At 50.8% G+C, this 15,114-nt stretch overlaps 1 pseudogene; it reads left to right on the forward strand.

Annotated features, from left to right (window-relative positions):
* LOC133361592 (zinc finger protein 271-like) overlaps positions 1-14,330 on the forward strand; it is a 45,978-nt pseudogene extending 31,648 nt beyond the window's left edge.
* Positions 14,331-15,114: the final 784 nt, after the last annotated feature.

Raw genomic sequence — 15,114 nt, forward strand, 5'->3', positions numbered from 1 at the left:
TTGCTCGCGTCCGTGTCGAGCAAAAAGGGTGTGGAAAAATCAGGGTAAACCAAGGGAGGAGCCTTAACCAACGCGTCCCGGAGGGATCGGAAGGCAGCTTCCTCCTCCTGGCCCCAGTGGAACCGGACCCCCTTTGATGTCAAAGCGTGTAGGGGCTTTGCGATCGTTGCAAAATCCGCGACAAACCGTCGGTAATACGACGCGAAACCAACGAAACTCCTGACCTCTCCCACAGAGGTGGGAGTCGGCCAGGAGCTGACACACTGCGTTTTGGTGGGATCGGTAGCAATACCTGAGCGTCTGACGATATGTCCCAAATAACGCACGGATTCGCGTAACAAATGACATTTTTGGGGTTTAAATTTCAAATTAGCAGCCCGCATTTTGAGGAAAACCGCCCGCAACCTCTGGAGATGTTCGTCGAATGTTTTGCTAAAGACGATAACGTCATCCAAATAAATCAAGCACGAGTCCCATTGTAACCCAGCCAAAACCAATTCCATTAATCGCTGGAAAGTTGCCGGCGCTGAGTGGAGTCCCATCGGCAACCTGTTGAATTGGAACAGGCCGTGCGGTGTACGGAATGCAGTTTTGGGTTTCGAATCATCGTCCAGAGGAAGCTGCCAGAATCCCGAAAGCAAATCCAATGTGGAGAAGAATTGCGCCTCCGCCAAGGCATCAAGCGATTCGTCCATCCGTGGGAGCGGGTATGCGTCGGCAACCAAAATTTTGTTGAGGCGACGAAAATCGACGCAAAATCGCAACGAGCCGTCATGTTTTTTAACTAAGACAATCTGCGCTCCCCAAGGGCTGGTAGAAGGAGAAATGATGTCGGCGGCTAACATGTCATCAACGGCCGATTTGACATGGTCCTTTTCGGCGGGACTTAACCGAAAAGGATTCTGGCGAATTGGCGCGCTGTCACCCGTATCAATATGGTGACGCAGCAGATGAGTACAGCCCAGATCGTATTTGTTCCGACTGAAAACGTCGGAAAATTCACGCAGCAATGTCTTAAGCTTTTGACGCTCTTAAGTCCGACAGGTCCGTCGATCCCGCACAAAGCGCCTCGAGCCACCCCTCATCACTGTCCGTATGTGGTCGCGGCAGATGGGCAGCGCTCACGTGATTTACGACGGGCTCCTCACAGGGCACCGGCGTTGCGTGAGCAAGCACGGTCCCCTGTGGAACCACCACCGTCCGCGGCCCCACATTGAGGACCGCGATGAAAGGGTCCCCGTCCCCTTTAGCGATGGTCTGGGCCGGAATTAAATGAGGTCCGCTAACCCCGACCCTAGATGGCCCCAGCAGAACCCCCTGGTCCCCAATCCCTTTAGCGAAAGGCCGACGTAATTTAAGAGGCACCAGCATCTGGGCCCCCGGCGGTACGCGTACCGTTCTGTCAACGAGCGCCGGTACCGTTGCGAACGCCGTCCGACCCGCAGAGGGAGACGGTAGAAATGCCATACGTCGGCCCGACGGGAGCTCAATACAGCCCTGGTCGATTAAGATACGTATCGGCATTTTGCCCAGGAAGTCCGTCCCCAGCAGGCACGGAACCGCCAGCGAGGAGGAGACAAAAATTGGGCCCGATAATTTGATATCTCCGATACAAATTTGCGCTCGAATTTGTCCAATGATGCCCAGTGAGCCCCCGTTAGCAGCATAGAACGGAACATCAACGGGCAGCAAAGGACAGCTTTGAACGGGAAGAATGTTGTAAATCAATTCCGAAATAATGGTCGCCGATGCTCCCGTATCGACCAGGATGCGCACCTCAACCCCATCAATGTGCCCCACAACGGCTGACGACCCCGACGACGCGGCCACAATGCGATGGGCCAACACGGACCACTGGCTGGGTTGGATATTAGTCCCCACAGTGGTACGTGTTGGCGCGACGGTGTGCAATCTCGGCCCCCCGTTCGTTGCGGTGCGTGAGTGTGTGACGGGTGTGTGCGTGGGCCAAACATGAGGGGTGCCGCGACTCGCCGGGTTATGTTGGAGCTTGGGAGGAGGCGCGGCGTCCTGTCGATGCGTCGCCCCGCGCTGCCGAGGAGAGCGGCATCCCGAGGCGACATGACCCCGGAGGCCGCACTTGTAGCAGCGCGGGAGCGCTGCCGATGACGATTGCTGGTCGAGGCGGCTCGGTTCGTCCCGAGCCGGCCGTACTCCCGCTCTCCACTCCAGCTGACGGTCGATGGCGCAGATTTCCTCCGCCGGGAGGGTGGCTGCAGCCACAGCACGGCCGGTCGCCGCCTTGCTGGCCTTTCGTCGCTGCGATAGTAGGTTGGCGTGGAGGTGTTGTGCGGCCCGGAGGGAAGACATCTCAGCGTCGTCCTGCGCCACGACGACGATGTCCAATTCGTCAGCCAGCAAGAGGGTCTTTTCGGTGACCATGGCGTCCACTCCTTCGTCGTCCATTCGCGGGAAAGCCGTTCTTGCAAGCGCCAGGAGACTCGTGCGATACGCCAGGGGCGACTCCTTTGCACCCCGCTGACGATCGTAAAATAGCTGTCTGCAGTCAGACGGTGGTCCGTAGACTGCAGCCAGCAACTGAAGTGCCATCTGCAGCGTGGCGCGCTTGTCTTTCGGCGCCGAGGTGAGAGTGGCGAGGGCATCGCTGTCGAGCAGCGCCGGTAGCGCGCGGAGAGCTTCGGCATCGGTCCACTGCGCCATCTCCTGGTGTGCGAGGAAGCGCCGCTGGAAGCCGCCCCAGTCTCCATCCTCGCCCACAAACTCTTTGAGGGGAGGTAGACGTTGGTGTAATGCAGCGGCCGCAGTGGAAGGTCGCTCCCGTCACTCGTCTCGGCTTCGGCTTCGGCGTGAACGACGAGTGGCATCGCCGGTCGCACCACTGGTGACGCGCTGGCCGCTGTCGATGACGTTGCAGCCACTGTACGGCCGACGTCGGACGCGAGGCTCAGCCCGGCCACGCCCTCTGCAGCTGCTGCGGCGATGGCGGGAGAATCAAACTCCGGCTCCGTCGAAATGGCGGGAACCCGTGCTGGTCGTTGGCTGTTGTCGCTCCGTGGCGGTCCACCAGCCCCCAACCGCGTAATTTGGTCGAGCGTGGTGGCAGCAGCGTAGAGCAGCTTCGCCAGTCTCGCGTGAGCCTGCCGCAGTCCATCTGCTGACGGCTCCCCTCCATCCAGACGCTGCGGTGTGGACGTATCCGGCCCCGGATGCTCGGCGTCGCCTTCAGCCATCTCGGGCTCAACCTCTGCAGCGTTGTCCTCCGCCCCCGGTACCCTGGCACGAGCTGTCCGTCGCGTGTCCATGTTCGTGGATGATCACTTCTAACACCAGATGTAATAGTGTTCCAGGAGACCTTGACACCGGGGTTGGAGGCACACGTATTTATTCCGTGTCGGTACAGTACAGCACTGACATACAACACTGGAGGGGGTATCGGCCCCCTCACCCGTCTAACTGGGGATACACTCTCTAGCTACGCCTAGCCTACCCCTGGGTCCTCCACTAACGGGCTAGGGGAGGCTAGCTTGCCCGACACTGGTAAGTCGGGCTCACGGTACCCGGAGTCCCAGACCAGCTCTTACAAGAGCACCGGCTCTGGCTCTCGGGACCACGCCACTGGCTCGATCCTGTTCGGCCCTGATAAGGGCGGCGATCCAGGGGAGTCCAGGGCTCTATCTATGACGATCTTCGGTCTTCACTTGTTAGCTTCAACATCTCTCCCTGAGCCCTCCGGCTCATCCCCTTTTATACCTTAACCCTCCGCTCCGAGTCAGCCCCCCAGGCTGCCCGATGCGGACGTCGCTGGGAGCACCTTCCCGTGCACCGACATAGCCACGCCCACTGTGTTTCTTTCCCATCTGATCCCATTGTATAACAGCCCCTCCGTAACACCCCTACACCTGTATAAAAGACACCTGGGAGCCAGAAGCAATCAATCAGATTCCAAACTCTCCACCATGGCCAAGACCAAAGAGCTCTCCAAGGATGTCAGGGACAAGATTGTAGACTTACACAAGGCTGGAATGGGCTACAAAACCATTGCCAAGCAGCTTGGTGAGAAGGTGACAACACTATGGGAACCTCATTTGCCAGTAAAAATATGATAATTGGTTGTTTACCCTTCTATCTGGCAACAAAACTGACACCTTTTTACAAGGAGTCATGTTTGCATAGACCGCAATACCTGCAGTCATAAAACAAACAAAAGACATAACTCTGATAATGTGCACTGTCCTTGAAGTTGATTGGTCCACACCCGAGACAGCTTTCCTTAGAGCCTAGTCTCACATGGGTTGGACCAGATGACGCCAAAAGGCGCACAACTCAAAGACAATGCACCATCAGAGTATGAGAGCTCGGGGCAAGCATCTACACTATGGGAACCTCATTTGCCAGTAAAAATATGATAATTGGTTGTTTACCCTTCTATCTGGCAACAAAACTGACACCTTTTTACAAGGAGTCATGTTTGCATAGACCGCAATACCTGCAGTCATAATACAAACAAAAGACTTGCCCCGACCTCTCATACTCTGATGGTGCATTGTCTTTGAGTTGTGCGCCTTTTGGCGTCTTCTGGTCCAACCCATGTGAGACTAGGCTCTAAGGAAAGTTGTCTCCAGTGTGGACCAATCAACTTCAAGGACAGTGCACATTATCAGAGTTATGATTTTTGTTTGTATTATGACTGCAGGTATTGCGGTCTATGCAAACATGACTCCTTGTAAAAAGGTGTCCGTTTTGTTGCCAGATAGAAGGGTAAACAACCAATTATCAAGGTGACACCAGTTGGTGCGATTATTCGCAAATGGAAGAAACACAAAATAACTGTCAATCTCCCTCAGCCTGGGGCTCCATGCAAGTTCTCACCTCGTGGAGTTGCAATCATCATGAGAACGGTGAGGAATCAGCCCAGAACTCCACGGGAGGATCTTGTCAATGATCTCAAGGCAGCTGGGACCATAATCACCAAGAAAACAGTTGGTAACACACTACGCCGTGAAGGACTGAAATCCTGCAGCGCCTGCAAGGTCCCCCTGCTCAAGAAAGCACATATACATGCCCGTCTGAAGTTTGCCAATGAACATCTGAATGATTCAGAGGACAACTGGGTGAAAGTGTTGTGGTCAGATGAGACCAAAATGGAGCTCTTTGGCATCAACTCAGGAGGAGGAATGCTGCCTATGACCCCAAGAACACCATCCCCACGGTCAAACATGGAGGTGGAAACATTATGCTTTGGGGGTGTTTTTCTGCTCAGGGGACAAGACAACTTCACCGCATGTACCGTCAAATCTAGGGTGAGAACCTCCTTCCCTCAGCCAGGGCATTGAAAATGGGTCGTGGATGGGTATTCCAGCATGACAATGACCCAAAACACACAGCCAAGGCAACAAAGGAGTGGCTCAAGAAGAAGCATATTAAGGTCCTGGAGTGCCCTAGCCAGTCTCCAGACCTTAATCCCTTAGAAAATCTGTGGAGGGAGCTGAAGGTTCGAGTTGCCAAACGTCAGCCTCGAAACCTTAATGACTTAGAGAAGATCTGCAAAGAGGAGTGGGACAAAATCCCTCCTGAGATGTGTGCAAACCTGGTAGCTAACTACAAGAAACGTCTAACCTCTGTGCTTTCCAACAAGGGTTTTGCCACCAAGTTCTAAGCCATGTTTTGCAGAGGGGTCAAATACTTATTTCCCTCATTAGAATGCAAATCAATTTATAAAAAAATTTACATACATTTTTCTGGATTTTGTTATTCTGTCTCTCAGAGTTCAAATAAACCTACCATTAAAATTATAGACTGCTCATTTCTTTGTCAGTGGGCAAACGTACAAAATCAGCAGGGGATCAAATACTTTTCTCTCTCACTATGCAGCTGAAGTTAGATCTATTCATCCGAGCATTTAAGCACATCTGAACATTAATTTATGAATTTCTGCATAATACAAATAGTATTATTTTCAACACACTTTGTTATTATAGCTGGATTTTTCTTAAATATTCCTTTCATAGCTAGACAGCCGAAATTGTGTGCGTGGAGTTTTGGGTAAACATTCATTTTGAAGATACTAGAGCATCCAGGCATATTTATGACCATTGGCCCTCTCATTGTGTGCCTTAACAGCCCGCGTGATGAATTGGCGAATTATTTTCACTATATCATGAAAATATGAATAAGTATAGATGTGTATGTCATGTGTGACTGTGTATATGCATTACTCTGTGCCTTGATATTGACGTAGATGGTGTGGATATGTTTTTCTGTCTGCAGCTGACGCTTCCTCTGACTCTTCCTCTGCAGAATTGGTCTGATGGAGCAAAGGGACTCGGCGCAGCTCGGTACAAGAAGGAAACAATGCGACCAGTATGCAGACAGCACGGATCATACTGGAAGTTTGACACAGCACCAGAGAACTCACACAGGAGAGAAACCATTCAAGTGCACTGTGTGTAACAAGGCATATGCACAGTCATCAACTCTTCAGATCCACCAGAGAACACACACGGAAGAGAAACCTTTCAAGTGCAGTTTGTGTGTAAAGGTATTTTCAGGTTCATCTCCTCTGAAACGACACCAGAAAACACACAGGGGAGAGAAACCCTTCAGGTGCCTTTTGTGCGATAAAGCATTTGCAAAGTCATCATATCTTCAAACACACCAAAGAACACACACGGGAGAGAAACCCTTCAAGTGCTTTGTGTGTGAAAAGGCATTTGCAAAGTCAAAAGATCTTAAGAAACACCAGAGAACACACACAGGAGAGAACCCCTTTAAGTGCACTGTGTGTGAGAAGGCATTTTCAACGTTATCAAATCTGAAAACACACCAGAGAATGCACACAGGAGAGAAACCCTTCAAGTGCAGTGTGTGTGAGAAGGCATTTGCAACGTTATCAAATGTTAAGCACCACCAGAGAACACACACAGAAGATAAACCCTTCAAGTGCACTGTGTGTGAGAAGGCATTTGCAACGTTTTCAAATCTTCAGACCCATCAGAGAATACACACAGGAGATAAACCCTTCAAGTGCAGTGTGTGTGGGAAGGTATTTGCACGGTCATCACATCTTCACGACCACGAAAGAACACACACAGGAGAGAAACCCTTCAAGTGCACTATGTGTGAGAAGGCATTTACAGAGTCATCAACTCTTCACGACCACCAGAGAACACACACAGGAGAGAACCCCTTCAAGTGCACTATGTGTGATAAGGCATTTGCAAAGTCATCAAATCTTCAAAGTCACCAGAGAATACACACCGGAGAGAAACCCTTCAAGTGCACTACGTGTGAGAAGGCATTTACAGAGTCATCAACTCTTCACTACCACCAGAGAACGCACACAGGAGAGAAACCCTTCAAGTGCACTGTGTGTGAGAAGGCATTTGCACGATCATCGCATCTTAAAAAACACCAGAGAACGCACACAGGAGAGAAACCCTTCAAGTGCACTATGTGTGAAAAGGCATTTGCAAAGTCATCAAATCTTCAGAGTCACCAGAGAATGCACACAGGAGAGAAACCCTTCAAGTGCACTATGTGTGAGAAGGCATTTACAGAGTCATCACATCTTAAAAAACACCAGAGAACACACACTGGAGAGAAACCATTCAAGTGCACTGTGTGTGAGAAGGCATTTGCAAAGTCATCACATCTTCAGAGTCACCAGAGAACGCACACAGGAGAGAAACCCTTCAAGTGCACTATGTGTGAGAAGGCATTTACAGAGTCATCACATCTTAAAAAACACCAGAGAACACACACAGGAGATAAACCCTTCAAGTGCAGTGTGTGTGGGAAGGTATTTGCACGGTCATCACATCTTCACGACCACGAAAGAACACACACAGGACAGAAACCCTTCAGGTGCACTATGTGTGAGAAGGCATTTACAGAGTCATCAACTCTTCACGATCACCAGAGAACACACACAGGAGAGAAACCCTTCAAGTGCACTATGTGTGAGAAGGCATTTGCAAAGTCATCAAATCTTCAAAGACACCAGAGAATACACACCGGAGAGAAACCCTTCAAGTGCACTATGTGTGAGAAGGCATTTACAGAGTCATCAACTCTTCACTACCACCAGAGAACGCACACAGGAGAGAAACCCTTCAAGTGCACTACGTGTGAGAAGGCATTTACAGAGTCATCAACTCTTCACTATCACCAGAGAACGCACACAGGAGAGAAACCCTTCAAGTGCACTGTGTGTGAGAAGGCATTTGCACGATAATCGCATCTTAAAAAACACCAGAGAACGCACACAGGAGAGAAACCCTTCAAGTGCACTATGTGTGAAAAGGCATTTGCAAAGTCATCAAATCTTCAGAGTCACCAGAGAACGCACACAGGAGAGAAACCCTTCAAGTGCACTATGTGTGAGAAGGCATTTACAGAGTCATCACATCTTAAAAAACACCAGAGAACACACACTGGAGAGAAACCATTCAAGTGCACTATGTGTGAGAAGGCATTTGCAAAGTCATCAAATCTTCAGAGTCACCAGAGAACGCACACAGGAGAGAAACCCTTCAAGTGCACTGTGTGTGAAAAGGCATATACACGATCATCGCATCTTAAAAAACACCAGAGAACGCACACAGGAGAGAACCCTTTCAAGTGCACTATGTGTGAGAAGGCATTTGCAAAGTCATCAAATCTTCAGAGTCACCAGAGAACGCACACAGGAGAGAAACCCTTCAAGTGCACTATGTGTGAGAAGGCATTTGCACAGTCATCAAATCTTCAGAGCCACCAGGGAACACACACAGGGGAGAAACCCTTCAAATGCACTGTGTGTGAGAAGGCAGTTACAGAGTCATCACATCTAAAAACACACCAGAGAACGCATACAGGGGAGAACCCCTTCATGTGTACTGTGTGTGGAAGCGCATTTGCAACATTATCAAATCTTCACGACCTCCAGAAAATACACACCGGAGAGAAACCCTTCAAGTGCACTATGCGTGAGAAGGCATTTACAGAGTCATCAAATCTTAAAAGACACCAGAGAATGCACACAGGGGAGAAACCCTTTAAGTGCACTGTGTGTGGGAAGGCATTTGCATGGTCATCACATCTTCAAAGACACCACAGAACACACAGGCATCAGAAGATCCCCAAGGAGCGGAGTCTGAAATCGGCTTGTGCAAGTCCAAGTGCTGCAATGAGCTCATCCCTGCTGAAAAAAGAACCTGAATTTAATTCCAGCTTGGACGCAATGAAATGTATCAAGGTGGATTTTGAAGAGGTGAAATGTGAAGAAGTGATGGTGAAGAGCGAAGAAGCGATGGTAAAATGTGAATATGAAGATTCAACTCCAAAATCGGACCTTCACATCGATGGAGACAACGTGAAGCAGGAGGAGAATTCTGACTGTGAGGCAGAGCGAGGCAACTCCCAGGAGTTTGTGAAAGTGGAGGTGTGGGTGGACTTCTTAGACAATACAAAGTCAAATGCAGACCCGGTAGATGTGTAAGCTTGAGACAATGAAGCTCCAATAAATGCACCTTTGTCACAGACTAAAATAACACCAAAGAAAGTACTGTCTGTGAAAAGACATTTGCACGGTCATCAGTTCTTCAGATCCACCAGAGAACACACGGAGAAACCCTTCATGTGCAGTGTGTGTGGGAAGGAATTTTCAGGTTCACCTGCTCTTAAAAATCAGCAGAGAACACAGGTGTAATGATTGTGGTGTCGCTGCTGTGTACAGACGCACACGTGTGACGTCACTGCGTTACTATCACGTGGGTCTACACACACACATGACGTCATCTCGGCTGGAGGCGGGAATGACGTCAGGGCCGGTGCTGGACACGTGACCGAATCCGCGTGGGGGGCTGGGGGCCAAGGGGGACCTCGGGGGGCACGTGGACAGCAGGGGGGCTTCGAGAGGGTGCTCGAAGGGTGGCGTGGCCGGGGTTAGGCCGGGCACGCCGAGGCCCATATAAGCAGCCTCCTCAGGGGGTTCGAGGCTGCCCGTGCTGAGAATGAAGACGCCTCGTGAAGATGCCAAGAAGAGAAGACCTACAGTGAGCGGACCGCCAGCAGCCACCTGGCTGGGTCACGCTAGAGTAGCTAAGAGAGAAGTGTGTGTTAGCTAGGGTAGGTCGGTGGTCACACCCTATGTGTAAAGTAAGAGTAACTGTTGAGTCACTGTTGTGTTCATTAAGAAATGAGTGTTGTCTCCCAAGAAGTGTGTGCGCCTAATATGAACCCATTACACAGGCATCAGAAGATCCCCAAGGAGCAGAGGCTTGTGAAAGTCAAAAGTGCTGCCAGCCGCCCATCCTTAATGATAAGAACTACAAGAAAATCCCAGCTTGGACACTTTAAAATGTATCAAGGTGAAATTTGAAGAGGCATAGGTGAAATGTGAAGATGCGGCAGTGAAGAGCGACGAAGTGATGGTAAAATGTGAAAATGAAGATTCAACTACAAAATCGGACCTTCACACCGATGGAGGCAACGTGTAGCAGGAGGAGAATTCTGACTGTGAGGCAGAGAGAGGCAACTCCCAGTAGTTTGTGGGAGTGGAGGTGTGGCTGGACTTCTTAAACAATACAAAGTCAAATGGAGACCCGGTAGATGTGTAAGCTTGAGACAATGAAGCTCCAATAGATTCACCTTTGTCACATGCCTTTAATTAAAATAACGTGAAGTTGCACACTCAATTCCTAGGTTCAACCTGCAGAGTAAGAGCAGCCAGTATTTGTGGACATATGGGTTGGGTAGATATCTAACCAGGAGTAAGAGCCAATAAGCACCCAAGCATTCACTATATTATGATAATATTTGCATTAATGTGGAGCTTAATTCCCCATAATTAGATCGCATTAATTTAAATGTTTAGTGAAACCCGCCACTACGCGATTTGTTCTCCAACACACCGGTGTGCTGTACTAGTGTAGTGTTATAACGCCGATTGTTGTCCAGCAACGGCAACTGCGGTCGACAAATAGTACACACGCCAGTGAGCATATACACCGGTGTGTCGGCAGGGAAGAAGAACTGGGGCAAGGGTCACGGAAGACCCCATCTGGAAGCTCCTGGAACCTGCTAGTGGGTTCGAGAAGGGAGGCGCGGCCAGGGCGGAGCCAGGCCACACTGGGTAGCATAAAAGCAGCTGAGAGTGGGAGCTCAGGGCTGTCAGTTTTGGGAGTGGGCTCATCTCCTCGTGGCTGTCATCTTCGCTGCCTTTGTCAATGCCGGCTTCGCTGGATAGTTGTTGGCTGTCTCGGTCAGCGCCATTGGTGTTACACGGTCAGGGTTGTGTTTATGCTAGGTTTGACGACGAGGGAGTGCGATGGCAAACCTGTGAAGGTATTAATAAAGGTGCCCCCTTAGAAACCTTGTCTCCCGCAACGATGACACTACAACTGGTGTTAGGAGTGGGGTGAAGAAAATACACCTATAGTGTCATCGGAGGATGGGAATGGCGAAACATTCATCTCTCCGGCAGCCACGGGAACTGGTTACGAAGCCCATTGGCGGAGAGAGAGCGGCTGCGGATCGGCGGGAGAGTGGCGTAAAATTGGCGAGAGAGGAGCCCGATCCTTTGCGGTCATGCGCTGAGCACGCGGCATGGCCGAGGATCACCGTGTTGAGGGGAGCGCGGGGAAGTGTGGGAGTCGCTCCACAGCCAGCGGCGTGTAAAGGAGTCACGAAGGGACCCTGACAGCGATCCTCGTCTCTGTGAGAGAGCAGAGGAGCCTGGGCCGGAGACCGCGCATGTGGTGGGTGCCATTTTGCCCGTGGAGGGCTTGGCATGGCTGGCGGGAGCTATTTTGCGAAAAGCGCGGGACAGCGCTGGAGGGGCGGCAGAGTTAATGGCGCTGCAAGGGGATATTTTTGGCCTCCCGTGCGATGCCCGCACGAGATTTCTCCAGTGGAAGCGAGGGGAAGCCGAGACACCCTTCACTTTCCGGGAGGCGCTGCTGGTGCTGGGGCAGACAGCGTACCCCCAGACGGGTGAGATGGCGATCGACTCCTTGGCGGTGGAAAGGCTGCTGGCGCGGGAGTCGGGGATCGGAAGGCTTGGGGGATCACGTCCTTGAAGGTGGCCTGGGAAATTCAGGGCCACGAGGCCCGCCAGCATTGGCCCAAAGTGGAGGCTTGGCCGGGGTGTCAGCAGGGTGCCGGCAGCGCCACCGTAGCACTCCAACCTGCCGGCAACATCTTCCCAAGCTCCATGTTGCTTTCCGTGACTGCCGTGTGCAAAGTGTCAGGGGCTGGATCTGATTTGATGCTACTGCGGATTTCAGGGACGGGCCGTGCCCTTAGGCCATTGTTTTTTTGTTCCCATTCCTCGGAATCCCAAGGAATGCAAAACCCTGCCAAGGCGGGGGTGACCAGTGTCGAGGACCGGCTCACGTGAGCTATGTTCTGGTAAAGGCCGACTCTCCCTTGTAAGGTGAGATTCGGGGGGGTTGTGTATATTGTTTGGCCTGTGTTATCGGCTCTCGTGGGGGGTGGGGGGGGCGTCACGGTTATGCGGTCCCTGATGGGGTTCTTGCCCATGCCGCAGTTGCGCTTCGTGTTGGCGGTTTGTGGGGAGGTTGCCGCGGGTTGTGCTTTTTGTTGGCGGTCCGCTGTTGTGTCTATACCCTTTTTTTTTATTAAGAACAATTAAAAAAAAAACAGTTTTTTTTATTATATTTTATTTTATCTATATATCTTTTTTTTTTAATTAAACAATGAAAACAACTCACTTCTCCTCACAAGCACACCAGGAATCCATGAAACATGGAGGGCGGTTAAAATGTTGAGAATTCGGTCACAGAAAGGTCATAGACATCCAGATGGACAAAAGATGTATGGACTAGCCTCCCAAGACATCTGGAGATGTACAGATAAGGTGCAGAGTAAATAACGGTTGCAACTCGCGTTTTCTTAACGTTTTCCTTACCGAAAAGTAGAAACTTAACAAAGATAATTAACCAACAAACAATAATTTTTTTATTATTAGTATATGTTTCCTACCTACACGACATTCCTAAAAACTAAAGAGTACGAATTCCAGAAAGCTTAAGTGGAAACATAGTTACGCTTAACCTCAGGACATTAAAATATAACTCAGAATAAAACACCAATCTCTGGAGAACTAAACTTGGCGAAGCCCCAAAATAATAATGTGACGAGGGTCATTACGAATATTCATTAAACATAGACGAATGATAACCCCGATACTGAGACCGAAGGAACTCATAAAATATAATTCAAGAATAAATGTAACACACAGGACCACATAAATGTATTGCAAACATCTCCTCAGCCACCTTTGTCTTCCAGCGGGGTCTGACAAGCAAGGAGGGAGCAAAAAGGTCACGGGGGGGGGGGGGGTTTGTGCTGACATTGTTTGTTTTCTCTCGCAAGAGACGCGGAGAGAGCAGAGGGTGCTCGCGTGTTTGAGTTAAGCACGGCCACCTTTGTCTCCCCGCAGCACAAACAGATGGCCCATGAATGCTTGGAGGGTTAGGAAAGGTCGCGAGGAGGGATCGCGGGGGTGTCTGCTTCTTCTCGCTCTGTTTGTGTCTTTTTTGTTGCCCGCTCGCAAGGAATGCAGAGAGAAGGGAGTCACGTTTTGAGTTAGGCACAGACACAGCGAACAAGCAGTCTGGGTTGAGTCGTGCTCAGTCTCGCAACTCGGCGTGCGACGCGGCGTTGCGACGGGGCTCGCAAGAGAGTTGGGGCAGATCGTGCCTCGAGGAGAGATGGGACGACGAGGGGTCAGAGAGTGACCGCCTGAGAGCAATCTGTCCAAGTCACGCTCAGTCTCGCAACTCGGCTTGCGACGCAGCGTTGCGACGGGGGCTCGCAAGAGAGCTGGGGCGGTTGTGCCTCGAGAAGTGATGGAACGAGGAGTCGTCGTTCGAGTCGCAGAAGTCTGAGTTCAACCTGGGTCGGGGCTGGGTTTCAGCCGTGCTCCGGCTGGCGGAGCGTCGTGAGGACACGAAACACCGATGCCGATATCCGGTGTCGCTTCTCGCAGAACGAAGTTAAGTGCGAGTGAAGCTGGTAGCTGCACGAACAAGGGAAGCACGGAGCAGAGAGAGTGACGAGTGACGACAAGCAATCTATATATATAAAATCGTGAATCTGTCTGTCTGTGTGTCTGTGTGTCTCCGGACCATACGCACTTTCATTGGACGCCGGTTGCCCCTGCCAACGGCTAGCGACGCCTTCGCCGCTTTCATTGGACCTGGCAACGGCTAGCGACGCCTTCGCCAAGGGCTGCAGTTTCATTGGACGGCGGTTGCCCCTGCCAACGGCTAGCCACGCCTTCGCCACTTTCATAGGCTCCGTAATTAATTAAATAATAGCCATTACTCAGTATTGTTCGAGCGCTAGGGGTGGGGGGGGGGGGGGGACCGGCACCCGTACCCAGCGTCAGCCGGGTGGGAAAATCAGGCGAGGCGGGAGGCTCTGCACGGTGCTAGGCCTTGACACCCACCACGCGAATCTAAGGTAAATTCATAAAAGTTTCACGTCCTCTACAGAGTCGTCAGGGAGGGAGAGTGGCGAGGGAGGGAGAGTGGCGAGGGAGGGACTCAGCCTCAAAACGAGTAACTGGTGTGGCGTTTTCACATCGCCACTGGGGAGACAAAGGCGGCCGGGCGTGGTGGATCCAAGTCCCGGCCGAAGCCGGGTCATGTCTATGTGTATGTGTTTATGTGTATGTCTGTGTGTCTCTATGTATGTGTGTATGTATGTGTGTGTGTTTATGTGTGTGTGTATGTATGTCCGTTTTTTTATGTGTTCATGTGTATGTCTGCGTGTCTGTATGTATGTGTGTATGTACGTGTGTGTATGTGTTTGTGTGTATGTATGTGTGTTTGTATCTATGTGTGTGTGTTTTTCTGTGTATGTATGTGTGTGTATGTATGTGTGTTATGTGTCTGTCTGTGTCTGCATGTATGTGTGTGTATTGTGTATGTGTTTGTGTGTATGTATGTGTGTTTGTGTGTATGTATGTGTGTGTTTGTGTGTATGTGTATGTCTCTGTGTATGTATGTGTGTGTATGTGTTTGTGTGTATGTGTGTGCATGTATGTGTGTGTATGTCTTTGTATGTGTTTGTGTGTTTACGCTCGCATTACACAAATGTGTTGCAGCTCTAAGGCGTTCCTCGCGC

The sequence above is a fragment of the Lethenteron reissneri genome, unplaced genomic scaffold (assembly GCF_015708825.2).
Source record: "Lethenteron reissneri isolate LAM-NWPU_2019-01 unplaced genomic scaffold, ASM1570882v1 scaffold_115, whole genome shotgun sequence".
Lineage (NCBI taxonomy): Eukaryota > Metazoa > Chordata > Hyperoartia > Petromyzontiformes > Petromyzontidae > Lethenteron > Lethenteron reissneri.